Source organism: Loxodonta africana, unplaced genomic scaffold (genome assembly GCF_030014295.1).
Source record: "Loxodonta africana isolate mLoxAfr1 unplaced genomic scaffold, mLoxAfr1.hap2 scaffold_49, whole genome shotgun sequence".
Classification (NCBI taxonomy): domain Eukaryota; kingdom Metazoa; phylum Chordata; class Mammalia; order Proboscidea; family Elephantidae; genus Loxodonta; species Loxodonta africana.
In genome coordinates, this window is record NW_026975207.1 from 750029 (window position 1) to 776692 (window position 26664).

At 41.5% G+C, this 26664-nt stretch overlaps 1 long non-coding RNA gene across 3 annotated transcripts in view; it reads left to right on the plus strand.

Annotated features, from left to right (window-relative positions):
• LOC135229747 (uncharacterized) overlaps window positions 1–26664 on the plus strand; it is a 471035-nt gene that overhangs the window by 157773 nt on the left and 286598 nt on the right. Inside the window, exon 1 of one of the 3 annotated variants that reach the window (XR_010320430.1) lies at window positions 21064–21200. The exons of 1 other annotated variant lie outside the window; for it this stretch is intronic. This is a non-coding gene — a long non-coding RNA (uncharacterized LOC135229747). Of the gene's footprint in view, window positions 1–21063; window positions 21201–26664 lie in introns of those variants that run through there. One more of the 3 variants, XR_010320437.1, reaches the window with a different exon arrangement.

Below are 26664 nucleotides of genomic sequence, written 5' to 3' on the forward strand. Positions count from 1 at the left end.
CACGTCAGGATTTGCCATATGACTTGCTGGGCAAATGGAATATGAGTGAAGTGAAAGATTACACGTTCAAACAGAAGAATTAAGTGCCATTTACCTGGTTCCATCCATATTCCTATGCATTTGCCATGATAGTGGCTAACATAAGAGCTGCTAACCAGAAATGAAATTAGAAAAGATGGTAATACAGAGCAGATTTGCACTTGACTCACACCCAAGAGGTATTATAAATGAGAAATATCCCCACATTTTAAGTCAATGAAACTTGTGGATTGTCAATCAACTAGGATAGAGTTCAAGCCCAGTTCTAAGGATATAACGTAACCATTTCACCAATAACAGTAATCCCATTTGTCATGATTATTTCTGGAGCATGAATTAAACCAGATGTTGTCTAATTAGGTCAATTGTTTATTTATTCTAGAAGGGGTTCATGCACCTGTAATTATTATACAAGTTTGAATTCAGGTTTTTTTTTTTTTTTTTAACCCAGTTAACACAAATTTTAACCGATTTAGTGGTAATGCAAAAAAAGTGCTGTTGCTGATGATAATGGTGATGATATACACTCGTTCCAACCCATATATATTTTATATAATTAATACTGACAGAAGCTTGGGTGAAATTTTGACTTGCTCTACAAGCATGACTAGAAACCAGTGAGATATCACAGGTGTCTCCTATGAAGAATAGGCATATTGGTTTTGACAGACCCTAAGCCAAACATGTCTCTATAATAGCTGACTTGAATATCATATTTCTAATACCATTAGGTGACCATTTGTATATTTTTATAACTGGTCCTTATTAATGGTAAGATAAACGGGACATTAATAGATTTGAATATCAGTATAACAACAGGGAACTGCAAGAAATTCAAGCCAAATTCAGAAGAGGGAGTGGAACCAGGGATATCATTGCTGATGTCAGATGGATCCTGGCTGAAAGCAGAGAATACCAGAAGGAAGTTTACTTGTGTTATACTGGCTATGCAAAGACATTTGACTGTGTGGATCATAACAAATTATGGATAACATTGTGAAGAAAAGGAATTCCAGAACACATAATTGTGTTATCAGGAACCTGTACATGGATCAAGAGGCAATTGTTCAGACAGAACATGGGGAGACTGAGTGGTTTACAGTCAAGAAAGGTGAATGCCAGGGTTGTGTCCTTTCACCATACCTATTCAATCTCTATGCTAAGCAAATAATCTGAGGAACTGGACTATATGAAGAAGAATGAGGTATCAGAATTGGTGGAAGACCCATTACAGCCTGCATTATGCAGATGACACAACCTTGCTTGCTGAAAGTGAAGAGGATTTGAAGCATTTACTGAGGAAAATCAAAGACGACAGCCTTCGTTATGGATTACACTTCAACATAAAAAAAAAAAATCCTCACCACTGGACCAATAAGACAAACCATGATAAACAGAGAAAAGATTGAAGTTGTCAAGGATTTAATTTTATTTGGATACACAATCAATACCCATAGCAGCAGCAATCAAGAAATCAAAAGATGCTATTTCCAGAGGCAGAGCCAAGGTGGCAGAATAGACAGGTGCTTCCAGCGAGCCCTCTTTACAACAAACACCCGAAAAAAACAAGTGAAACAAGTATATTTATGACAAGCTAGGAGCCCTGAGTATCAAAGGCAAGCTTAGAAAACGAACTGAGGGGCAGGGGGAGGAAGAGATGGTTCAGAAGTGGAGAGGAGTTACCAGACCTGAATCATGGGGAGCCCTCAGGCACCATTCCCAGGAGCTGCAGTGGCTGGTTGGTACTAGTGTTCGGCCACAGTTTCCTCAGGGAGAAGCAGCCAGCCATACAGCCTACTCAGTCCTCCGAAACCAGAGAAGAACGGCACTCTCAGCAAAAGCTAATTACCTGCATATATTTCACTGCACCCCCCACTCTGCCCCCCCACCCCCCTACTCCCAAGATGGCTTCAGTGGCTGACTTCCCTGGGCCTGAGATAGGTCCTGTTGAGAGCCTAGACCCATCCTCACGGGCTTTGAGAAGGAATAAATTTGCAGTTGGACAAGAACATAATTTACCAGCTCCATTAACCAGGGAAGCTCAGGACAGAAGTAGCTCCTGATCAGACATAAACGGTCCGTGGACTTTGACAACCTTTTGCCTCTGCATGGACCTGTCTAGGCCTATTTCAGGAGAATAGGCCCCTGTTGGCAAACACCAACTATTTCAGCTGTGTGGTGGAGAGGTGGGTGTTTGATATTTGGCATTGCTTTGCCTGTTAAACAGGGTCCTCACCTACCCATATCAGGGGCCTAAGGACTGATGGCTCCACTCAGGTCACCCAGCAACCCGCAAAAGGGATCCGAGGATAACTGGTACTTCTCAGTCCTTACAACCAAAAATACTGGGTGCCCATGGTCCGTCTGAAGAACCCACCCACCTGTACACTCTAGGGAATAGGGGCACACTTTCCTCAGAGACACTTGGGGGATGATTCTCAGCCCCCTGCCTTGTTCAGAGTATGGCCACCTGCTACAACCAGATACAGGTACCTGCACCAATCACCCCTGCCCCTCTAAGGGTGTAGGACACAGCCTGCACCACACACTTGATGATCAGCTACCTAGACACCTGAGCTGAATTCATACAAGAAAAGTGAATGCACTCCTAGACTGATCTACCTGATAACAGCTCTAACCATCTGGTGAGAGGACATCTGAGCTCCAAAAGTGAAAATAATTAAGTTAGGTCACTCAAGCAACCCATCTGGGCATATCAAAACAAAACAAAGCAAGAAGCTATGACACAGTAAGCAAACATAAAATAAACTAATACAATAACTTATAGATGGCTCAGAGAAAACAGTCAATTTCAGGTCACATAAAGAAAAAGACCATAATCACCTCAACAAACTCTCAAAACAAAGAATCAAGGGATCTTCTAGATGAAAGTGCATTCCTGGAATTACCAGAGGCAGAAAACAAAACATTAATATGCAGAACCTTTCAAGACATCAAGAAGGAAATAAGGCAATGTGCAGAACAAGCCAAGGAACATACAGATAAAGCAATTGAAGAAATTAAAAAGATTATTCAGGAACATAATGAAAAATTTCATAAGCTGGAAAAATCCATAGACAGACAGCAATCAGAAATTCTGAAAATTAACAATAAAATTAAAGAAATAGACAACTCCAACAGAAAGCCAGAGAAGCAGATTTGAGCAAATGGAAGGCAGAATTTCTGAACTTGAAGATAAAGCACTTGGCAGTCATATGTTTGAAGAAAAATCAGATAAAAGAATTTTTAAAAAATGAAGAAAGCTTAAGAATCATGGCAGACTGTATCAAGGGAAATAACCTATGAATGATTGGAGTATCAGAACAGGGAGGGATAACACAAAATACAGAGAAAATTGTTGAAGATTTTTTAGCAGAAAACTTCCCTGATATCATGAAAGTTGAGAAGATATCTATCCAAGATACTCGTCTAACTGAACATGAGGCAGATGCCAAAAGAAAGTCTCCAAGACAGATTATACTTGAACTTGCCAAAACCAAAGATAAAGAAAGAATTTTAAGAGGAGCTAGGGATAAAGGAAAAGTCACCTAGAAAGGAGAGCCAATAAGAATAAGCTTGGACTACTAGGCAGAAACCACACAGGCAAGAAGGCAATGGGATGACATATAAAAAGTTGAAGGAAAAAATTGCCAGCCAAGAATCATATATCCAGCAAAAATGTCTCTCAAATATAAAGGTGAAATTAAGACATTTCCAGATAAACAGAAGTTTAGAGAATTCATAAAAACCAAAGCAAAACTACAAGAAATACTAAAGGGAGTTCTTTGGCTAGAAAATCGATAATATCAGGTATCAACCAAAGACTAGAACACTGGGCAGAGCAACCAGAAGTCAACCCAGACGGGGAAATCCAAAAAAACAAAGCAAGATTATTAAACAAAGAAAAACTCGAAACGTTAACAGCAATGTTATCATATAAAAGAAGACAACATTAGAATAATAAGGAGGGAGTAAGAAATGTTATCATACACCTTCCATACGGAGAGGAAAATATGGTGATACAAAGAAATAAAAGTTACATTTAAATTTAGAAAAATAGGGGTAAATAATAAGGTAACCACAAAGGAGATAAACTATCCTACTCATTAAAAAAAAAAATAGAGACTCAGCAGAAACAAAATCAACAACAAATATGAGGAAAGGACGATATATAAAGAAAATCTACTCAGCACATAAAATCAAGTGGGAAAAAGAAACTGTCAACACACAAAAAAAGACATGAAAATGATAGCACTAAATTCACACCTATCCATAATTACTCTGAATCTAAATGGACTAAATGCACCAATAAAGAGACAGAGAGTGGCAGAATGGATTAAAAAACAAGATCCGTCTATAAGAAACATACATTAGAATTAGAAACACAAACTAAAACTCAAAGGATGGAAAAAAATATATCAAGCAAACAACAATCAAAAAAGAGCTGGAGTAGCAAATTAATTTCTGACAAAATAGACTTTAAAGTTAAATCCATCATAAAGGATAAGGAAGGACACTATATAATGATTAAAGGGACAATACACTAAAAAGCTATAACCATATTAAATATTTACACGCCCAATGACAGGGCTGCAAGATACATAAAACAAACTCCATCAGCATTGAAAAGTGAGATAGATAGCTCCACAATAATACTAGGAGACTTCAACACACCACTTTCGCTGAAGGATAAGATATCCAGAAAGAAGCTCAATAAAGACACGGAAGATCTAAATGCCACAATCAACTAACATGACCTCATAGACATATACAGAACACTCCACCCAACAGCAACCAACTAAACTTTCTTTTCTAGTGCACATGGAACATTCTCTAGAATAGACCACATATTAGGTCATAAAGCAAGCCTTAGCAGAATCCAAAACATTGAAATATTACAAAGCATTTTCTCTGACCAGAAGGCCATAAAAGTGGAAATCAATAACAGGAAAACCAGGAAAAAGAAATCAAACACTTGCAAACTGAACAATACCCTGCTCAAAAAAGATTGGATTATAGAAGTCATTAAGGATAGAATAAAGAAATTCATAGAATCCAATGAGAATGAAAACACTTCCTATCAGAACCTTTGGGACACAGCAAAAGCGGTGCTCAGAGGCCAATTTATATCAATAAATACACACATACAAAAAGAAAAAATGGCCAAAATGAAAGAATTATCTCTACAACTTGAAGAAATAGAAAGAGAGCAACAAAAGAAACTCACAGGTACTAGAAGAAAGCAAATAATAAAAATTAGAGCAGAACTAAATGAAATAGAAAACAGAAAAACAATTGAAAGAATTAACAAGACCAAAGGCTAGTTTTTTTGAAAAAAATCAACAAAATTGATAAACCACTAGACAAAATGACAAAAGAAAAACAGGAAAAAAAACAGGAGAGGAACCAAATTACCCGAATAAGAAATGAGATGGGCGATATTAAAACACACCCAACTGAAATTAAAAGAATCATATCAGATTACTCTGAAAAATTGTACTCTAACAATTTGAAAACCTGGAAGAAATGGATGAATTCCTAGAAACACATTACCTACTTAAACTAACACAAACAGAAGTAGAACAACTAAACAGACCCATAACAAAAGACGAGGTGAAAAAGGTAATCAAAAAACTCCCCCCCACCAAAAAAAAAAGCTCTGGCCCGGACAGTTTAACTGAAGAGTTCTACCAAACTTTCAGAGAAGGGTTAACACCACTACTACTAAAGGTATTTCAGAGAACAGAAAAGGACAGAATACTCCCAAACTCATTCTATGAAGCTACCTGATACCAAAACCACGTAAAGACATCACACACACACACACAAAAATTACAGACCTATATCCCTCATGAACTTAGATGCCAAAATCCTCAAAAAACTCTAGCCGATAGAGTTCAACAACATATCAAAAAAATAATTCACCATGACCAAGTGGGATTCATACCAGGTATGTGGGAATGATTCAACATCAGAAAAACCATTAATGTAATCCATCATATAAATAAAACAAAAGACAAGAATCACATGATTTCATCAATTGATGCAGAAAAGGCATTTGACAAAGTTCGACACCATTCATGATAAAAACTCTCAGCAAAATAGGAATAGAAGGAAAATTCCTCAACATAATAAAGGGCATTGATACAAAACCGATAGCCAACATCATCCTAAATGGAGAGAGCCTGAAAGTATTCCCCTTGAGATAGGGAACCAGACAAGGATGCCTTTTATCACCACTCTTATTGAACACTGTGCTGGAGGTCCTACCCATAGCAATTAGGCTAGATGAAGACATAAAGGGCATCCAGATTGGCAAGGAAAAAGTAAAAGTATCTCTATTTGCAGATGACATGATCTTATACACAGAAAACCCTAAGGAATCCTCCAGAAAACTACTGAAACTAATAGAAGAGTTCAGCAGAGTATCGGGATACAAGATAAACATACAAAAATCAGTTGAATTCCTCTACACCAACAAAAAGAACATCGAAGAGGAAATCACCAAATCAATACCATTTACAATAGCCCTGAAGAAGATAAAATACTTAGGAATACATCTTACCAGAGACGTAAAATACCTAAACATAGAAAACTAGAAGACGCTACTGCAAGAAACCAAAAGAGACCTACCTATGTGGAAAAACATATGTGGCTCATGGATAGGAAGACTTAACATTATAAAAATGTCTATTCTACCAAAAGCGATCCATAGATTTAATGCAATTCCGAGCCAAATTCCAGCTTTTTAAAAATAATTTGTATTGTGCTTTAAGTGAAAGTTTACAAATCAAGTCAGTCTCTCAAATATAAACTTATATACACCTTACTACACAATGAGATAGCCCGCTCCCTCCTTCCAGTCTCTCTTTTCGTGACTGTTTTGTAATCTTCTAACCCTCTCTATCCTCCCGTCTTCCCTCCAAACAGGAGATGTCAACATAGTCTCAAGTGTCCACCTGATACAAGTAGCTCACTCCTCATCATCTCTCTCTCCAATCCATTGTCCAGTCCAATCCATGTCTAATGAGTCCAATGATATTTTTTAATGAGATGGAGAAAAAATCACCATCTTCTTATGGAAGGGAAAGAGGCCCCAGATAAGTAAAGCATTACTGGAAAAGAAGAATAAAGTGAGAGGCCTGCCTCACTCTACCTGATTTTAGAACATATTATACTGCCACAGTAGTCAAAACAGCCTGGTACTGCTACAACAACAGATACATAGACCAATGGAACAGATCTGAGAATCCAGACATAAATCCATTCACATATGAGCAGTTGATATTTGACTAAGGCCCCAAAACAGTTAAATGGGGAAAAAACAGTTTTTTTTAACAAATGATGCTGGCATAACTGGATATCCATCTGCAAAAAAATGAAACAAGACCCATACCTCACTCCGTGAACAAAAACAAACTCAAAATGGATCAAAGACCTAAATGTAAAATCTAAAAGGATAAAGATCATGGAAGAAAAAATAGGGACACTGTTCGGAACCCTAATACATGGCATAAACAGTATACAAAACATTATAAACAATGCAGAAGAAAAACTAGATAACTGGGAGCTCCTAAAAATCAAACACCTATGCTCATCCAAAGACTTCACCAAAAGAGTTAAAAGATTACCTAGACTGGGGAAAAGTTTTTAGGTATGACATTTCCAATCAGTGCCTGATCCCTAAAATCTACATGATACTGCAAAAATTCAGCTACAAAAAGACAAATAACCCAATTAAAAAATTGGCAAAAGATATGAACAGACACTTCACTAAAGAAGACATTCAGGTAGCTAACAGATACATGAGGAAATGTTCATGGTCATTAGCCATTAGAGAAATGCAGATCAAAACTACAATGAGATTTCATCTCACTCCAACAAGGCTGGCATTAATCCAAAAAACACAAAACAAGAAATGTTGGGGAAGTTGTGGAGAGATTGGAACAGTTATACATGGTTGGTGGGAATGTAAAATGGTACAACCACTTTTGAAATCAATTTGGCGCTTCCTTAAAAAGCTACAAATAGAACTACCATATGGTCCAGCAATCCCACTCCTTGGAATATTCCTAGAGAAATAAGTACTTTTACAGGAACAGATATATGCACCCTTATGTTCATTGCAGCACTGTTTAGAATAGCAAAAAGATGGAAGCAACCAAGGTGCCCATCAATGAATGAATGAATAAATAAACTATGGTATATTCACACGACAGAATACTACGCATTGATAAAGAACAGTGATGAATCTGTGAAACATTTCATAACATGGAGGAACCTGGAAGGCATTATGCTGAGTGAAATTAGTTACAAAGGAATAAGTATTGTATAAGACCACTACTATAAGAACTGAGAAAATAGTTTAAACAGAGAAGAAAATATTCTTTGATGGTTAAGAGAGAGGGGAGGGAGGGACGGAAGGAGAGGGGTATTCACTAATTAGATAGTAGATAAGAACAACTTTAGGTGATGGGAAAGACAATACACAATACAGAGAAGGTCAGCACAACTGGACTAAACCAAAAGCAAAGAAGTTTCCTGAATAAACTGAACGCTTCGAAAGCCAGAGTAGCAGGGGCAGGGGTTTGGGGATCATGGTTTCAAGGGACATCTAAGTCAACTGGCATAATAAAATCTATTAAGAAAACATTCTGCATCCCACTTTGGAGACTGGCATCTGGGGTCTTCGGCCCTAGCAAGCGGCCATCTAAGATGCATCAATTGGTTTCAGTCCACCTGGATCAAAGGCGAATGCAGAACACCAAGGACACAAGGCCATTATGAGCCCAAGAGACAGAAAGGGCCACATAAACCAGAGACTACCTCAGCCTGACACCAGAAGAACTAGACGGGGCCCAGCTACAACTGATGACTGCCCTTACAGGGAGCACAGAGAACCCCTGAGGGAGCAGGAGAACAGTGGGATGCAGACTCCAAATTCTTGTAAAAAGACCAGACTTAATGGTCTGACTGAGACTAGAAGGACCCTGGTGGTCATGGCCTCCAGACCTTCTGTTGGCCCAGGACAGGAACCATTCCCAAACCCAACTCTTCAGACAGGGATTGGACTGGACAATAGGTTGGAGAGGGATGCTGGTGAGGAGTGAGCTTCTTGGATCAGGTGGACACTTGAGACTATTTTGGCATCTCCTGTCTGGAGGGAAGAGGAGAGGGTAGAGAGGGTTAGAATCTGGAGGAATGGACATGAAAAGAGAGAGTGGAGGGAGGGAATAGGCTGTCTCATTAGGGGAAGAGCAATTGGGAGTATGTAACAAGGTGTATATAAGTTTTTGTGTGAGAGAATGACTTGATTTGTAAACTTTCACTTAAAGCACAATAAAAATTAAAAAAAAAAAAAGAAAGAAATCAAAAGACGCATTGCATTGGGCAAATCTGCCACAAAGGACTTCTTTAAAGTGTTGAAAAGCAAATATGTCACCTTGAAGACTAAGGTGTGCCTGACCCAAGCCATTGTGTTTTCAATAGCCTAATATGCATGTGAAAGCTGGACAATGAATAAGGAAGACCAAAGAAGAACTGACGCCTTTGAATTGTGGCGTTGGCAAAGAATATTGAATGCACTGCCAAAAGAAGGAACAAATCTGTCTTGGAAGAAGTACAACCAGAATGTTCCTTGGAAGCAAGGATGGCGAGACTGTGTCTTACATACTTTCGACATGTTGTCAGGAAAGATCAGTTCCTGGAGAAGGACATCATGCTTGGTAAAGTACAGGATCAGCGGGAAAAAAGGAAGACCCTCAAAGAGATAGATTGACACAGTGGGTGCGACATTGGGCTCAAGCATAGTAACGATTGTAAGAATGGCACAGGACCAGGCAGTGTTTTGTTCTGTGATACATAGGTTGGCTATGAGTCAGAACAGACTTGATGGCACCTAACAACAACAATCGATTTGAAATGATACCTTCAGTTCTTTTCTACTCCGATTAACTGAATGCTCTATAATTCTGGTTGACTCATAGTGCCACAGTATTTCAAATTTATTTTCCTAACTTTTTTCAGATTCTTTGAAATGATCCTACTGAGTGATTTGGATAACTTTTATATGCAACTTCCATCAACCTAGTTGCATGGTACATTCAAATATTAACAACTACAAAAAAAATTAGTCAACCCATTTATTTAAGTCTGATCAGAGCCACTTCGTTTCTCACAAAATGATTTAATAAATATCTAATTATTTTACAAACAGTTGTGTTGACATTTGTAAACATATTCCATTTTCTCATGCTGTACTTGAGTCATATTAAGCCCTGATATCCTCCTTCCTTTTGGGAATGTGAGAGTGGAGAGGCAATTAAGAATAATCCACAGCTGGCTCCAGTCAGGCATTTCCTTTCCATGAACCCTTTCTTTATGATAAAAATCTCACATGAGATGATTCTAGATGATGTAATTATCAAGGGAGAGTAAAATTCCCATGTTTCCATATGAGGTTTCATTTCACTGAGAATTAAATTACCTTGATTAGTGTTTATTTTCCTGGTACCACACACGAGCAGTTGCGCATAGCAGATATTATTTATTTAAGATATTTTTATTCATTTGTTTAACTTTAAGAGTCTTCGTTGAGACCCAGTCCAGACAGCCAAATTGCATTTGGTTCTTTTTCTGGTCTTTAGGAGCCAATGACGTAATCACCAGGAAGGTGAGTAGCTATAAAAATGAATGTTTCTGCAAAAATGAGTTCAAATGCATGACTGCAGGACATCATGAATATTCTGGATGAAATATGATGAATATGTTGCTGCTTCTAAGATTTGGTGGAAACCCTGGTGGCATAGTGGTTAAGTGCTACAGCTGCTAACCAAAGGGTTGGCAGTTTGAATCTGCCAGGCACTCCTTGGAAACTCTATGGGGCAGTTCTACTCTGTCCTATAGGGTTGCCATGAGTAGGAATTGACTCGACGGCACTGGGTTTGGTTTGGTTTTTTGGTTCTAAGATTTTGCAGGTAAGGATAAATTTTCTTAATCTTCTTATTCCCATAAATGATTGTCTAATCAAATATACATTATTCTATTTTAAACACTGTTGTAGGAGCAACCTTTTGTATGTTCCTGCTATGAACATATTTTACCTTTTGTTTGTTTATTACTGTTCTAGTCCTACCCTTCTGAGAACCAATCCTTTTGAAATCCTCACCTGCTCTTCATATGAGGTTTCTAACTTACTCTTCTTACATTAATAACAAAATATTACCATCTATATTTATAAATTTATCACTTCAACATGACAGTTAAATTATCTAGCTTGATGTATGGATTCAATAGATAATAAGTAACATATTTATATTTTCTTACTATTTTAAATAACTTTCGCATGCCATGTGAGGCAGGCAGTGCAGGAATTATCCATATTTCAGGAAGGTAAATTTGCTTACTTAGATGCATACCCCCAATAGCATATAAACTCTGAAATTCAACCTAGCGTTTGTGAATTCACAATGAAACTGAAAGGGAAACAGAAAGAGGTAGCATAGAAAGAAAGAAGAAAGGAAGGAAGGAAACGTATCTGAGCAAACTGTCTAGAAGCTTGGAGTGAGTAAAGAAGGCAGGTAGAAAAAATAGCAATATTTGTTAGTATTGGCTTTGTTTCATCCATTGTCAGAAGTAAGTTTCATACATATATATATATATATATATATATATATATATTCTTTCCAGATGAGGGTTATCATCCCATTTTGTGGGTGAGTAAATCAAGTCTACGGAAAGTAAAGAAGCATACTTAAAGTCATCAGCCAATAAAGGGCAGAGTGGGATTACAAATACAAATCTGCCTAATTAAAAAGCCAACATTGTATCAATGATATTTCCCTTAAGGTTATAATGGCTCCCACTTTATACTTACAAGGTAAGCATTGCTGGACAGTTTAAATATTTGATTCCTGAGTTTCCTATACAAAAAAGTAATGATGAAAGTGGTGAGAAATTTAAAGTATTGAACACTACAAACACTCTGGGCTGTACCATACATAATATGACATGAACAATTGACTTCGTTCTCCAAAAGTAAAAGATAAGAAATATTAGACAGTAAAGATAATTTAAATCTATTAGCCAGCAAAACGTGAAAATAGTAGCCCGACCACTCCTGACCGTCTACTGTGTTAGTATCATAATCACTATTCAGAGACTGATGCTGAGTTTGTGCCATTGAGAATGGGTGAAAACAGGAGAACCAACTGGTCTCAAAGGCATTTAAACCCCTACTGAGATCTGGAGCTGTCATTTTATCTTACTTATTTAGAATTTATTATAATTTTTGATCAATTTACATTTTAAAATTTTAAACATTACATAATTCTCTTTGACATATTTCATGCACTAAATACATAGCTGGAATATAAGCTTATCAATTTATCTGACTTATTACAAGAAAGGAGTCCTGGTGATGTAGCGGATTACAACCTGGCTGCTAACCAAAAGGCCGACGGTTCAAGTCCACCAGCCACTCCTTGGAAACCCTTAAGGGGCAGCTCTCCTCTGTCCTATAGAGTCGGTATGAGTTGGAATCAACTTGATGACAACAGGTTTGGTTTAGTTTTTTTATCACAAGAAAAATCTAAATGTTAACATCATTTTTGGTGAATTTATATTTTGAAATTTTAAAAAATGTATATATCTAAAAAAAGCATAGATAGCTTGTAACCTGTTTTACAAATGTTGAAATTAAGTTTTATAGTCAGTAAGTATTGCCAATATACAGCTAGTCAATGAAGGAAGTAAAACCCAGGTAATTGAAACTTGATTCTAAATCCCATTCTGTCTCCACAAAAATGTAATTACCCATATGTTTAATCATGCCTGAACTCTGAGTGGACAAGAAGAAATACAATAAAAGAAAATAACAACAGCAAATAAAATGAAGCACTGTTTTCAGTGTTAAGGTAGAGAAATAAGAAAGACATTTAAAAGTAAATAACAGGGCTTCAACAACAGGTAAAGAGCTCAATAAGGCAGTAAACATGTTGAGTCGACAATAGTGACCATAGTGCTATAGGATGTAAAAAAAAAAAAAGACTTCACAGGGGCACGGAGTGATCAGTATCACATAAAATGGGGGTGGGACTAGAACTTGGGTTTACAGCACTGTGAAGATTTTCAAAGCTATTTAGGAAGTGGTAAAGGGAAAGTAATGCATTCAGAATGGGAAGAGTTGTGAGCAAAGCTATGTTTATGTAATGATTTAAGCATTTTTTCTACAGCATGAGACTTGTAAAATAATTTATTGCATTAAAATAATACGTGAATGACATGGACAACTAGTTTAATTCCAATAAATCAGAAATTGCAATACCTGCTAAAGGGAAAAGCTGCTGGATGCACATTTTGAAGCATCTAGCTGCTTTATTTCAGCGTCAAGATGCTCAGCTCTTTTACATAATGCTGGTAACCTCTGCTGCACTTATTTTTTATTCTTTGTTTTCTGTTTCTATCTGTCATGATAAGAGACATCTATTGACTTATTCTGCTGTTTAATGTGTTTTTATTTGTTTTTGTCTTTTTTAACCGTCCAAAGTATTACATTAAACATTTACCTACAAGTATACCTACAGTTATGGAACATATTTGTTGTTGAAACTTTCATGTCGAAATATTTTTTGATTCAGTATTCCCTAGCCACAATAGTCCCTCCAACTCTTTAAACCATTGGAACATCACTTTATAATTTGAAATGTAATGATACACACATTATTACACACCTGATTGTTGCCTTAAGCCACATAAAAGTGGTGAGAAATTTATATAGAGACGATGATTTGATGAAATAGTGGTTTGCCTAATAATAAAACTTAACATTTTTATAAGATTTTTCACTGGACTTTTCAAGGAGAGATTTGGAGCCAATTCTTGAACAATGCTCTTGGCAGGCTGAAGAGTTTTTACCTTAGTAGAAGGTGAAGAGCCCTTGCAAATACTGAGACAAAGCTGTCTTTCTTCCTGTGCTGAGATGAAGGTCCGTGTTGCTGTGTGGAACTGCATCAGGTAGAGAATTTCTAAAGGGAGCCAAGACCCACTATGCAATTTCTTCATCCTTAGAGTTAAATAACCATAAGAATGTTTCCTATACTTCAATTTATTCTTGAACATTGAGTGAATGGTCAAAAAAATGAATGATATTGGCTAATATTTGTGAGAAAACTATGTGTAGAATGTACATTATATGTACACAGAGCTCTGGGTACATGGAGCAAGAAAAATATCTACAAAAAATATGAATTAATTAAGAGAATTAGATTCTGGCAACCAGCACAGAACCAATATGCACTTATGTCTTTAGTGATGTTCAATATCCAATGCCTTTATTTTTAACTGACTTGCTTACAGAGCTGTGTTTTGTTCTAGAGATCAGTGTTATGAAGGCAAGTGGGACTTGCTGAGGCACCGCAAATGACGTCAGTGTGATTATGTATATTCAACTGGGGATCCATCATCAAAACTGTTGGTTAACTATTGGTAAGTAAGCACTTTTATTCAACCTATTTCTGACTAAAAGAGCCAGTCCCCAAAATATACTAAAAGGTGGATGTCTTGTATTGTATTATGTCCCCCCCGAAAAATGTGTGTATCAAGTTGGTTAGGGCCTGATTCCCAGTGTTCTGTAGCTGTCCTCCATTTTGTGATTGTAATTTTATGTTAAAGAGGATTCGGGTGGGATTGTAATAAAAACATTACTAACAATGTACAAGTACCCAAAGAGAAATTAGATAACTCCTAAAAATCAAACACTTATGCTCCTCCAAAGTCTTCACCAGAAGAGTAAACTGATTGCCTACAGACTAGGAAACAGTTTTTAGCTATAACATTTCTGATCAGCATCTGAACTCTAAAATCTACACGATATTGCAAAAACTCAACAACAAAAAGACAAATAATCCATTTAAAAAATGGGCAAAGGATAGGAATAGGCACTTCAACGAAGAAGACATTCAGGTAGGTAACAGATACATGAGGAAATGCTCACAATCATTAGCCATTAGAGAAATGTAAATCAAAACTACAATGAGGTACCATCTCACTCCAGCAAGGCTGGCATTAATCCCAAATCACAAAATAATAAATGTTGGAGAGGTTGTAGAAAGACTGGAACACTTATTCACTGCTGGTGGGAATTTAAAATGGTGCAGCCACTTTGGAAATCAATCTGGCACTTCCTTAAAAAGGTAGAAATAGAACTACAATAGGATATGGCAATCCCACTCCTTGGAATATATCTTAGAGAAATAAGAGCCTTTATATGAACAGATATATGCACAACCGTGTTCATTGCAGCACTGTTTACAATAGCAGAAAGATGAAAGTAACCAAGGTGCCCATCAACAGATGAATGGATAAATAAATTGTGGTACATTCACACGATGGAATACTTCACATAGATGAAGAACAATGATGAATCCATGAAATATTTCATAGCTTGGAGGAATCTGGAGGGCATTATGCTGAGTGAAATTAGTCAGTTGCAAAAGGACAAATATTGTATGAGACCACTATTATAAGAACTCAAGAAATAGTTTAAACAGAGAAGAAAATATTCTTTGATGGTTATGAGGGTGGGGAGAAAGGGAGGGAGAAGGATATTCGCAAATTTAGATAGTAGACAAGAACTATTTTAGGTGAAGGGAAAGACAACATACAATAAAGGAGAGGTCAGCATAACTGGACTAAATGAAAAGCAGTTTCCTGAATAAACCAAATGCTCCAAAGGCCAGAGTAGCAGGGGCAGCAGCTGGGGGACCATGTTTTCAGGGGACATCTAGGTCAATTGGCATAATAAAATCTATTAAGAAAACATTCTGCATCCCACTTTGGTGAGTGGCATCTGCAGTCTTAAAAACACTATCAAGCGGCCATCTAAGATGCATCAATTGGTCTCAACCCACCTGGAGCAAAGGAGAATGAAGAACACCAAAGATACAAGGTAATTATGAGTCCAAAAGACAGAAATGGCCACGTAAATCCAAGACTACATCAGCCTGAGACCGGAAGAACTAGATGGTGCCCGTCTACAGCCGAAGACTGCCCCGACAGGGAACGAAACAGAGCATCCCTGACGGAGCACGAGAGCAGTGAGATGCAGACCTCAAAGTCCCATAAAAAAATCAGACTTAATGATCTGACTGAGACTAGAGGATCCCTGGAGGTCACGGTCCCCAGACCTTCTGTTGGCCCACGGCTGGAACCATTCCCAAAGCCAACTCTTCAGACAGGGATTGGACTGGATTACAGGATAGAAAATGATAGTGGTGAGGAGAGACCTTCTTGTCTCAAGTGCACACATGAGACTGCATGGGCAGCTCCAGTTTGGAGGGGAGATGAGAAGGCAGGGGGGGACAGAAAATGGCTGAATAGACACAGGGAATACAGGGTTGAGAGAAGGAGTGTGCTGTCTCATTAGTGGGAGAGGAACTAGGAGTACATAGCAAGCCGTATACAAATTTTTGTATGAGAGACTGACTTGATTTGTAAAGTTTCACTTAAAGCACACACACACAAAAGATGGAAAGAATACACAGAGTCATAGTACCAAAAGAAATGGTCGACTTTCAGTCGTTTCATGAGGTGGCATATGATGAAGAACTGGTAGTTGTGAAGCAAGAAGTCCAAGCTACACTGAAGGCACTGGCGAAAAACAAGGCTCCAGGAGCTGACAGAATACCCACTGAGTTGTTTCAACAAACAGATGCAGCACTGTAGATGCTCACTCCACTATGCAAAGAAATTTGGAAGCTAGCTACCTGGCCAACAGACTGCAAGAGATGCACGTTTGTGTCCATTCCAAAGAAAAGCGATCCAACAGAATGTGGAAGTTATTAAATGTAAATCATAGTATTAGTAAATATGGTAAATAAACAAACAAACAGACAAAGAAACTCTATCTATTCTACAGTGAATATGACATTCTATCCCCAGGAGACCTAGTGAGTTTATGATGTTGTTGTTAAGTGCTGTTGGGTCAGTTCCAACTCATAGCGACCCTGTGTACAACAGAACGGAACAGTGCCCAGCCCTGGGCCTTTCTCATTGCTATGTCTGAGCCCACTGTTGCAGCCACCATCTCAATCTGTCTCATTGAGGATCTTTGTCTTTTTCACTGACCCTCTACTTTATCAAGCACGATGTCTTTTTCCAGGGACTGATGCCTCCTGATAATATGTCCAGAGTACGTGAGACCAAGTCTTGCCACCCACTTTTCTAAGGAGCATTCTGGCTGTACTTCTTCCAAGACAGGTGTGTTCATTCTTCTAGCAGTCCATGGCATATTCATTATTCTTCACCAGCAACATAATTCAAGTTTCAGTTCTTTTGTCTTCCTTATTCATTGTCCAGCTTTAGCATGCATATGAGGCGATTGAAAATACCATGGCTTGGTTCAGGCACACCTTAGTCCTCAAAGTGACATCTTCGATTTTTAACACTTTAAAGAGGTCTTTTGTAGCAGATTTGCCCAATAAAATATGTCGTTTGATTTCTCGAAGTCTGCTTCCATGGGTGTTGATTGTGGATCCAAGTAAAATGAAATCCTTGACGACTTCAGTATTTTCTCTGTTTATTGTGATTTTTTTATTGTTCCAGTTGTGAGGATTTTTGTTTTCTTCCCGTTGAAGTGTAATCCATACTGAAGGCTGAAGTCTTTGATCCTCATCAGTAAGTGCTTCAAGTCCTCTTCACTTTCAGTAAGCAAGGTTGTGTCATCTGCATGTCTAGGCTGTTAATGAGTCTTCCTCCAATCCTGGTGCCCCTTCTTCTTCATATAGTCCAGCTTCTTGGACTATATGGATTATATGTTTTTTTAAAGACACTGAGTTTTCGGTAATTTACTATGGCAGCCCTAGAAAATGAATACAGAGCCCTTCACCAAGGACAAGTCAAGTTAGCACCAAAAATGCTCCTGTAAGAGTAGCCACGTAGCATGAGACATGGCAGTTTTTAAAAAGTATGAAGTAAAACTTTCAGCTTTGACAATGAAAGGGTTCCTCTAAGTCCAATTCTAAGTCCATTGCTGTTGGGTCAATTCTATCTCATAGCGACCCTAAAGGACAGAGTAGAATTGACCCATAGGGTTTCCAAGGAGTGGCTGGTAGATTCGAACTGCTTGAATAAGGATTTGAAAAAATACAACCCTGACATGTAACTTTTCTGAGCTTAGTATTAAAACAAAACAAAACAAAGTCACTATCGAGTGGATTCTCACTCATAGGGACCCTACAGGACAGAGTAGAGCTTCCCCACAGGGTTTCCAAGGAGCGACTGGTAGATTCAAACTGCAGACCTTTTGGTAGCACCCAAATGCATAACCACTGCACCACCAGTGGCTTTCAAATCAGCTATAGGCTGATGATCTCCAAATTCTTAGAACCTGGAAAACTACTCTACCTCAGAGTGGTATCCACAGCTGGGAACTGTTCTCCAGACTCGGATAACCTCAGACATCCAAATCTAACATGTACAGAAAAAAATCTTTTGGTCATTTTCTCAAGTTTGTTCCTCCATGGTTTTCCACATGGTAGAGAATGGCTCTGGTGACCATGCTCTCACGGTAGCCTGAATTCTAGAAGTCACCTTTGATTCTCCATTCCCCTCATCCCATACATCTGATCCACCAGCAATTCTTGGCAGCTCAAGCTCCAAAGTACACCTCAAGCCTGCCCACTGTTCCCACCTGCACTTCCACCATCACTCCTCACCCTGACCACTGCAGAAGCATCCTGACCAGTCCTCTGTATTTGCTGTCTTCAAGTTCTCCTGGGCTACAGTTAATTCCTGGGACACATTCTTTCTGAAGACCATTAAACAATAGAAGGAGAAGGGCATTTAGTTGTATGCTACCTCCTCCGCTTGAGCTGCATGCCCCTCAGAAATCACTTTTCAGTGTGCAGTCTATAATGTCTCTATCCCAATTTCCTGTCTTTGGCCGCACTGCTTTGATAGCGTGCATGCATATGTGCTTCAGGGGTCATGTAGGCAGATGCTTGGAGGAATTTTTCTTAGTACAATCATGGTTGTGTGCCATCAAGAGATTCTGACTCATATCAACCCTGTATGACAACTTAGAACTGCCTCACAAGGTTTCCTAGGTTGCAGTCTTTATGGTGCAGCCCTGGTGGCCCCGTGGTTAAGAGCTTGGCCGCTAACCAAAGGGTGGACAGTTCGAATCTACCAGTTGGTTCTTTGCAGAAAGACATGGCAGTCTGCTTCTGTAAAGACTTATAGTCTTAGAAACCCTATGGGGCAGTTCTACTTTGCCCTATAGGGTCACTATGAGTCGGAATTGATTCAATAGCAACTGGTTCGGATTTTGTTTGGTTAGAATCTTTATGGGAGCCCATCTCCAGATCTTTTCAACCCCTGAGCTGGTGGGTTCCAACGGCCCACCTTTCAGTTAGCCAAGCACTTAACCGTTGCACCTCCAATACTTAACTCTGCATGCGAGAGGGCCCTCTCCTGACGTCTCCCATCTCCTCACCCCACACACCTTGGCGTAGTCCTTGCTTCTAGACCCCACCCTCCCCTCTGGAGGCCCAACCCCCCCATGCCCGCCCCCTACACCCGGGCCGCTGGGGGGGGCCGGCAGCCATGTTCCTCGCCGTCCAGCCAGTTACTCCCGGAAGCCCTGGGACGGGTGGTGAGGGGCCCGGGCGGATGGCGCGCCTTAGAGAGGATGCTGTTCGTGGTGCTTTCCGTGCCGTGTTTTCTGAAAGGTAGGAAACTCCGGCAGCTGGGTGGAGGGACCCGCTCCCAGACTGAACAAGCCCGGCCCCTCGAAGGTGTGGAGGGAAGGCGCCAGGAGGGCGGTTCCCAGTGCCAGCACCCCGGGGGCTCCAGAGGTTGGAGAGTCCGGACTTTGGGTTAGCAGCTGGCATCGCCCCCTCCAGCGTACCCCATCCCGAGTGATCCCCAGGGGCGGACGCTGCGCGGGGCCAGGCGGACGCAGCCACTCTAAGGGCTGCGAGAGGGAGCCTCTGGCCCGGGAGACGCAGCTGGTCTGCGAAATTTGCATCCCCATGGATTTGCGGGGTTGGGGGGGGGGTCCAGCCTCGGGATCCAGCTGCGGAGTGCCCTCGGGCCTGGGGGCTTGAAGGGCTTGGGGAGAAAGGCCGTGTCCAGGGCTGCGCCAAGGTCCCTCCTCTGCCTGGGGCGCGTTTGCGGGCCAAGCTGGGGGATGGGCGCCTGCCCCCCCCGCCCCCCACCTGCTCCCTGTGCCAGAGGGGAAACCAAGGCCCAGAGTTCGCCCGGGGGGGTGAGACTCCAGACTGAGGACGGGGCACTCGCCCCCGTTCGTCGTCCCACCCCCACCAGACTCCGTAGGGTGCCAGGGACGGGGAGAGAGGCATCCCCCGCCCAAGGCCCCGCTGCCCCTTACTGTTTTGGGCGCTGTGCCTGGGAGGCTGAGGCACCCCGCGCCCGCGCCCGCGCCAGGCTGGTCTACTCTCGGGGCCGGGGCGTCGGCTCGGCCCCGGCCCCACCTGGAAAGGAAGGGGTCCTGGGAATCTGTGGAGCAGCGCAGGGATCCTACTCCTTGTGGAAGCAGCAGCGACTCAGTGTCTGTTAACAGTGTGGATGCCGGGTCCCGCTCCCCCTCTGGGTGGCGGGGGTGGGGGTAGCAGGAAGGGGCCCTGAGCGCCCATGTTGTTTGTTAACTTAAACGTTTGTGCGGCGCTGTGTACCGGTCGCTGTGGACGCGGTCTCTGGTGCTGAGGGGATTTGAGGGTTCCTCAAACTGGTGGGATTTGGAGCCTCTACCCTGGTGGCAGTGGGTTCAGTGGGTTACCCTGGTGGTGTAGTGGTTAAGTGCTAAGGCTGCTAGCCAAAAGGTTGGCAGTTTGAATCCACCAGGCGCTCCTTGGAAACTCTGTGGGGCAGTTCTACTCTGTCCTGTAGGGTCGGTATGAGTCAGAATTGACTCGATGGCAACAGGTGTGGTTTTTTTTTTTTAGGTTGGAGATTAGGTGTCTCTCGGGCTGACATTTGAAGGTCTGGAGCTGACGGTTTATGAGGGCTTGTAAGGGTTTTAAGCGCTCCAGCCATGGGCACCAACCCGATCTTCCAGCCCCTGCGGACGGACCGCCCCCCCCCCGGGGGGGATTGGCTGCTCTGGGACCCTGAGCCCAGAGGGCGGTGAGAAGCTGACAAACGTGAGTGATGCCCTGCAGGCTCCAGTTGGCGGGGCAGCCCTGCTCACACGGTGTCAATACGGGCAGTCGGCTTCGTGCCTGGGGGGTGGTTTTCAAACGTTTCCTCGCGGCCCCCCCGCCGTGCGGGGCGACAACTCTCCCCTGGGCGGGGACCTAGTAGAGGCCTGCAGGGCATCAGGGTGTGGAGGGGCAGAGCTTGGGCGGGAGGGCGCGACCCTGCAGGTTCCTGTACGTGACCACGGCAGGGGGGTGCGGGTCGTGAAGGCTGGGCCTGGTCGAGGACCCACTAGGTCTTGCAGAAGGAGTGGGTTAGGATAATCATAGCATTAATGGGAGTATTGAGAGAGCGCCCTGGGGCGTTGGGTCCCTCGGGAAGAAAAGCTTCTGCTGTCGCCACTGGAGCGGTACCCAGGTCGTCCCGGCTTAGGTCCAGGAGGTTCCCATGCTCGGAGGGCCTGGTGGGCAGAACAGAACCGGCGGTGCACACGCCCTCTCGCGGCCTTGCACCGAATCGCTGAGGTTCAGTGTCAGGGGATTCTAAGCCATGGTTTTGGAACTCAATAGTGAAGCAGAGCAAATAAATGATGCAGTGCCTTGATGGGACCGGTGGAGACAACAAGAAGCAAAGCACAGCTCAAACTTCAAAATTCCACTGAGTGTTAGTAGGATTTGGAGGGAGAAAATAGATGGAGAGTCGAGAGGCCCAGAGATGCAGAAGGGTTAGAGGATTAGGGTTAGGGGTTAGGGTTTGGTGTTAGGGGTTCAGGTTTGCGGGTTAGAGGTTTGGGAGTTAGGTTTAGGGGTATAGGTTTTAGGTGGCTGGGGGTTGGGGTTAGGGCTGGGGTTACTAGGCTAGGGCACAAGTGGTTTAGGGTTATGGTTAGGGTTAGAGTGAGGCTGAGGTTGATTCCCAGTCTTGTGTACCGTCTCTTCCTTCACCAGAGTTACCACGTATCTGTCGTTTGGTTGGAAACCCTGATGGCATAGTGGTTAAGACCCACCAGTGCTAACCAAAGGTCTGCAGTTCAAATCCACCAGGCGCTCCTTGGAAACTCTATGGGGCAGTTCTAATCTGTCCTGTAGGGTCTCTATGAGCTGGAATCGACTCGACGGTGGTGGGTTTGTTTTTTTTGGTTATTGTTTAGTTAGCTTTTCTCTGCCCACTCTCCGTCTGCCTGGTGAACATCAAGGATTGTTTCTGTGCGTAAATGTTTTCATGAGTTTTTATGGTAGTGGTCTCTTACTGTATATGTCGTTTTGTGATTGACTTAGTGTGATGCGCCCCACATTCATCCATGGTGTGAGATGTTTCGGAGATTCATCATTGGTCTTTATTGTCGTGTAGTGTTCCACTGTGTGTATCTACCGTAGTTTGTTTATCCATTCCTCTGTGAACGAGCACTGAGGTTGTTTCCATCTTTTTGCTACTATGAATAATGTTGCAGTGAACACGGGTGTGCATATGTCTATTCCTGTGACTGCTCATGGAAACCCTGGTGGCTAGTGGTTAAGTGTTACGGCTGCTAACAAAAAGGGTTAGGGTTTGAGGTTCGGGATGTTAGGGTTAGGGTTGTTAGAGTTCGGGTCGTTAGGGTTTGGGGTTAGGGGTTGGGGTTAGGGTTTTGGGGTTAGGGATGTTAGGGTTAGGGTTTTTCGGTTGGGGTTAGGTGTTAGGGTTATGTTTAGGGTTTGAGGTTAGAGTTTGGATTTACAGGTTAGGTGTTAGGGGTTGCAGTTTGGGGTTTACGGTTTTGGGGGTTTAGGGTTTTGGGGTTTAGTCGGTAGGGTTTGGGTTAGGTTTTAGAGGTCAGGATTTAGGTTTAGGGTTGGTGTTGGGTTTGTTTGGGATATGTGGTTTGGGGTAAGAGGGTGGGTGTTAGAGGTTTGGGGGTTAGAGATTGAGGGAGTTAGAGGGTGAGGGGTTAGAGGGTGAGGGGGTTAGAGGTTGAGAAGATTATAGAGTGAGGGAGTGAGAAGGTGAGGGTGTGAGGGGGTGAAGGTTAAGGTTTAGGGTTAGAGGGTTTAGGCTTAGGGTTCAGAGGCTTAGGGTTAGGGGGTTAGGGTTTCAGGGTTCAGAGGTTGGGGTTGGTGTTGTGGTTAGGGTTAGAGAGTTAGGGTTAGAGGGTTAGGGTTGGAGGTTTAGGGTTAGAAGATTAGGGGTATGGTTTAGAGGTTAGGGTTAGGGGTTAGGGCTAGGGTTTGGGGTTCAGGTTTAGGGGTGTGGGATGGGTTTGGGGTAAGGTTTTAGGGTTAGAGGGTTAGGTTTAGGGCTTAGGGCTTAGAGTTTAGGGTTTTAGGACTTAGGGTTTAGGGCTTAGGGCTTAGAGCCTAGGGTTTAGGACTTAAGGTTTAGGGTTTAAGGCTTAGAGTGAGGGTTAGGGCTGGGGGCTGGGGTTAGGGTTTAGGGTTTAGTGTTAGGGTATTAGGGTTAGAGGGTTAGATGGTTTAGTGTTTAAGTTTAGGGTTTAGGGGTTGGGGTTAAGGGTGTTAGTGTTTAGGGTTTTGGCATTTAGGGTGTTAGGGTTGAATGTGTTAGGGCTAAGGGTGTTAGAGTTTTGTGTGTTAGGGTTTTAAGTGTTAGGGTTTAGAGTTAAGTGATAGGGTTAGGCTTAGACTCATTCTTAGGTTTAGGGCTAGGGATTTGAGGTTTAGGGTTTGGCGTTGGGTTTGGGGGTTGGGGTTAGGTTTAGGGCTAGGATTAGAGGGTTAGGGTTAGAGGGTTAGAGTTAGAGGGTTAGGGTTTCGGGTTAGGGTTTCAGGTTAGCGTTAGAGGGTTAGGGTTCGAGTGTTAGGGTTAGGGTTAGGGTCGTTAAGGTTAGGGTGGTTAGGGGTTAGGTGTTAGGGTTTAGGGTTTAGGGTATAGGGGTTAGAGTTTGGGTTAGGGTTAGAGTTTAGGGCCTTGGGGGTTAGGACCTAAGGGCTTAGGGTCTTAGGGGCTTTGGGGCTTAGGGCTTAGGGGCTAGAGTTAGAGGGCTAAGGCCAGAGGACCAGGGTTATGGTTTGATTCCTGGTTGGCAATTTTTTTCCTTCAATATTTTGTATAAGTCATCCCATTGCCTTCTTGCCTCCGTGATTTCTGCTGAGTAGTCCAAGTTTATTATTATTTACTCTCCTTTGTTGGTGACTTCCTTTATCCCTAGCCTCTCTTAAAATTCTCTTTATGTTTGATTTTGGCAAGTTTGATTATTATATGTCTCGGTCACTTTCTTTTGAGATCACCCTATGTGGAATTTGATGAGCATCTTTCATGATATCAGGGAAGTTTTCTGCCAACAAATCTTCAACAGTTCCCTGTGTATTTTCTGTTAGCCCTCCCTGTTCTGGTACTGAAATCACTCATAGTTATTTCTCTTGGTAAAGTCCCACATGATTCTTTGGATTTCTTCATTTAAAATTCTTTTATCTGGTTTCTTTTCAAATATATTAGTCCCAAGAGTTTTATCTTCTATCTCAGTAATTCTGCCTTCCAGTTCTTCAGTTGTGCTCTTCTTACTTTCTATCGAGTTTTCTAACTGTAATTTTATTGTTAATCTTCTGAATTTCTGATTGCAGTCTCTCTATGGTTTCTTGCAGCTTATTAAATTTTTAATTATGTTCTTGAGTAACCTTTTTAATTTCTTCAGCTGCTTTATCTTTGTGTTCCTTGGCTTGTTCTGCATTTTGCCTCATTTCCTTCCTGATGTCTTTGAGAGTTCTGTATATTAATCTTTTGTATTCTGTATCCAGTAATTCCAGGATTGCACCTTCATCGAGAAAATTCCTTGAGTCTTAGTTCTGAGAGCTTGTTGAAGCAATCATGGGTCAGCTTCTTTTTTTTTTATTTTAATAATTTTTATTGTGTTTTAAGTGAAAGTTTACAAATCAAGGCAGTCTCTCACATAAAAACTTATACACAACTTGTTACATATTCCCAATTACTTTCCCCCCAATGGGACAGCCCACTCCCTCCTTCCACTCTTTCTTTCCGTGACCATTTTGCCAGTTTCTAAGCCCCTCTACCCACCCATCTCCCTTCCAGGCAGGAGATGCCAACATAGTCTCAAGTGTCCACCCAAACCAAGTAGCTCACGCCTCACCAGCATCCCTCTCCAACCCATTGTCTAGTCCAAACCATGTCTGATGAACTGGCTTTGGGGATGGTTCCCGTAGTGAGTAAACGGAAGGTGTGGGGGCCATGATCACTGGGGTCCTTCCAGTCTCAGTCAGACCATTAAGTCTGGTCTTTTTATGAGAATTTTGGGTCTGCATCCCACTGTTCTGCTCCCTCAAGGGATCTCTGTTATGTTCCCTGTCAGGGCAGTCATTGGTTGTGGCCCGGCACTGTCTAGTTCTTCTGATCTCAGGATGATGTAGTCTCTAGTTCATGTAGTCCTTTCTGTCTCTTGGGCTCGTTATTATGTTCTTGGTGTTCTCCATTCTCCCTTGATCCAGGTGGGTTGAGAATCATTGATGCATCTGAGATGGCTGCTTGCTAGCATTTAAGATCCCAGATGCCACTCTTCAAAGTGGGATGTGGAATGTTTTCTTAATAGATTTTATTATGCCAGTTGACTTAGATGTCCCCTAAAACCATGGTCCCCAAACTCCTGCCCCTGCTTTGCTGACCTTCGAAGCATTCAGTTTATTCAGGAAACTGCTTTGCTTTGGTTTAGTCCAGTTGTGCTGACCTCCACTGTGTTGAGTGTTGTTCCTCCATTCACCCAAAGTAGTTCTTGTCTATCTCTTTAGTAAATACCCCTCTCCTACCCTCCCTCCCTCCCCCCCTCATAACAACAAAGGAATATGTTCTTCTCAGTTTAAACTATTTTTCAAGATCTTATAATAGTTGTCTTATACAATATTTGACCTTTTGCTACTAGTTTCACTCAGCATAATGCCTTCCAGGTTTCTCCATGTTATGAAGTGTTTCACAGATTCGTCACTGTTCTTTGTTGATGTGCAGTATTCCATTGTGTGAATATACCATAATTTATTTATCCATTCATCCATTGATGGGCACCTTGGTTGGTTCCATCTTTTTGCTATTGTAAACAGTGCTGCAATAAACTTAGAAGTGCATATATCTATTTGTGTAAAGGCTCTTATTTCTCTAGGATATATTCCGAGGAGTGGGATTGCTGGGTTGTTTGGTAGTTCTATTTCTAGCTTTTTAAGGAAGCACCAAATTGATTTCCAAAGTGGTTGTATACCATTTTACATTCCCACCAGCAGAGTATAAGTGTTCCAGTCTCTCCACAGCCTCTCCAACATTTATTTTTTTGTGTGTTTTGGATTAATGCCAGCCTTGTTGGAGTGAGATGGAATCTCATTGTAGTTTTGATTTGCATTTCTCTAAAGGCTAATGATCGAGAGCATTTCCTTATGTATCTGTTAGCTGCCTGAATGTCTTCTTTAGTGAAGTGTCTGTTCATATCCTTTGTCCATTTTTTAATTGGGGTGTTTGTCTTTTTGTGGTTGAGTTTTA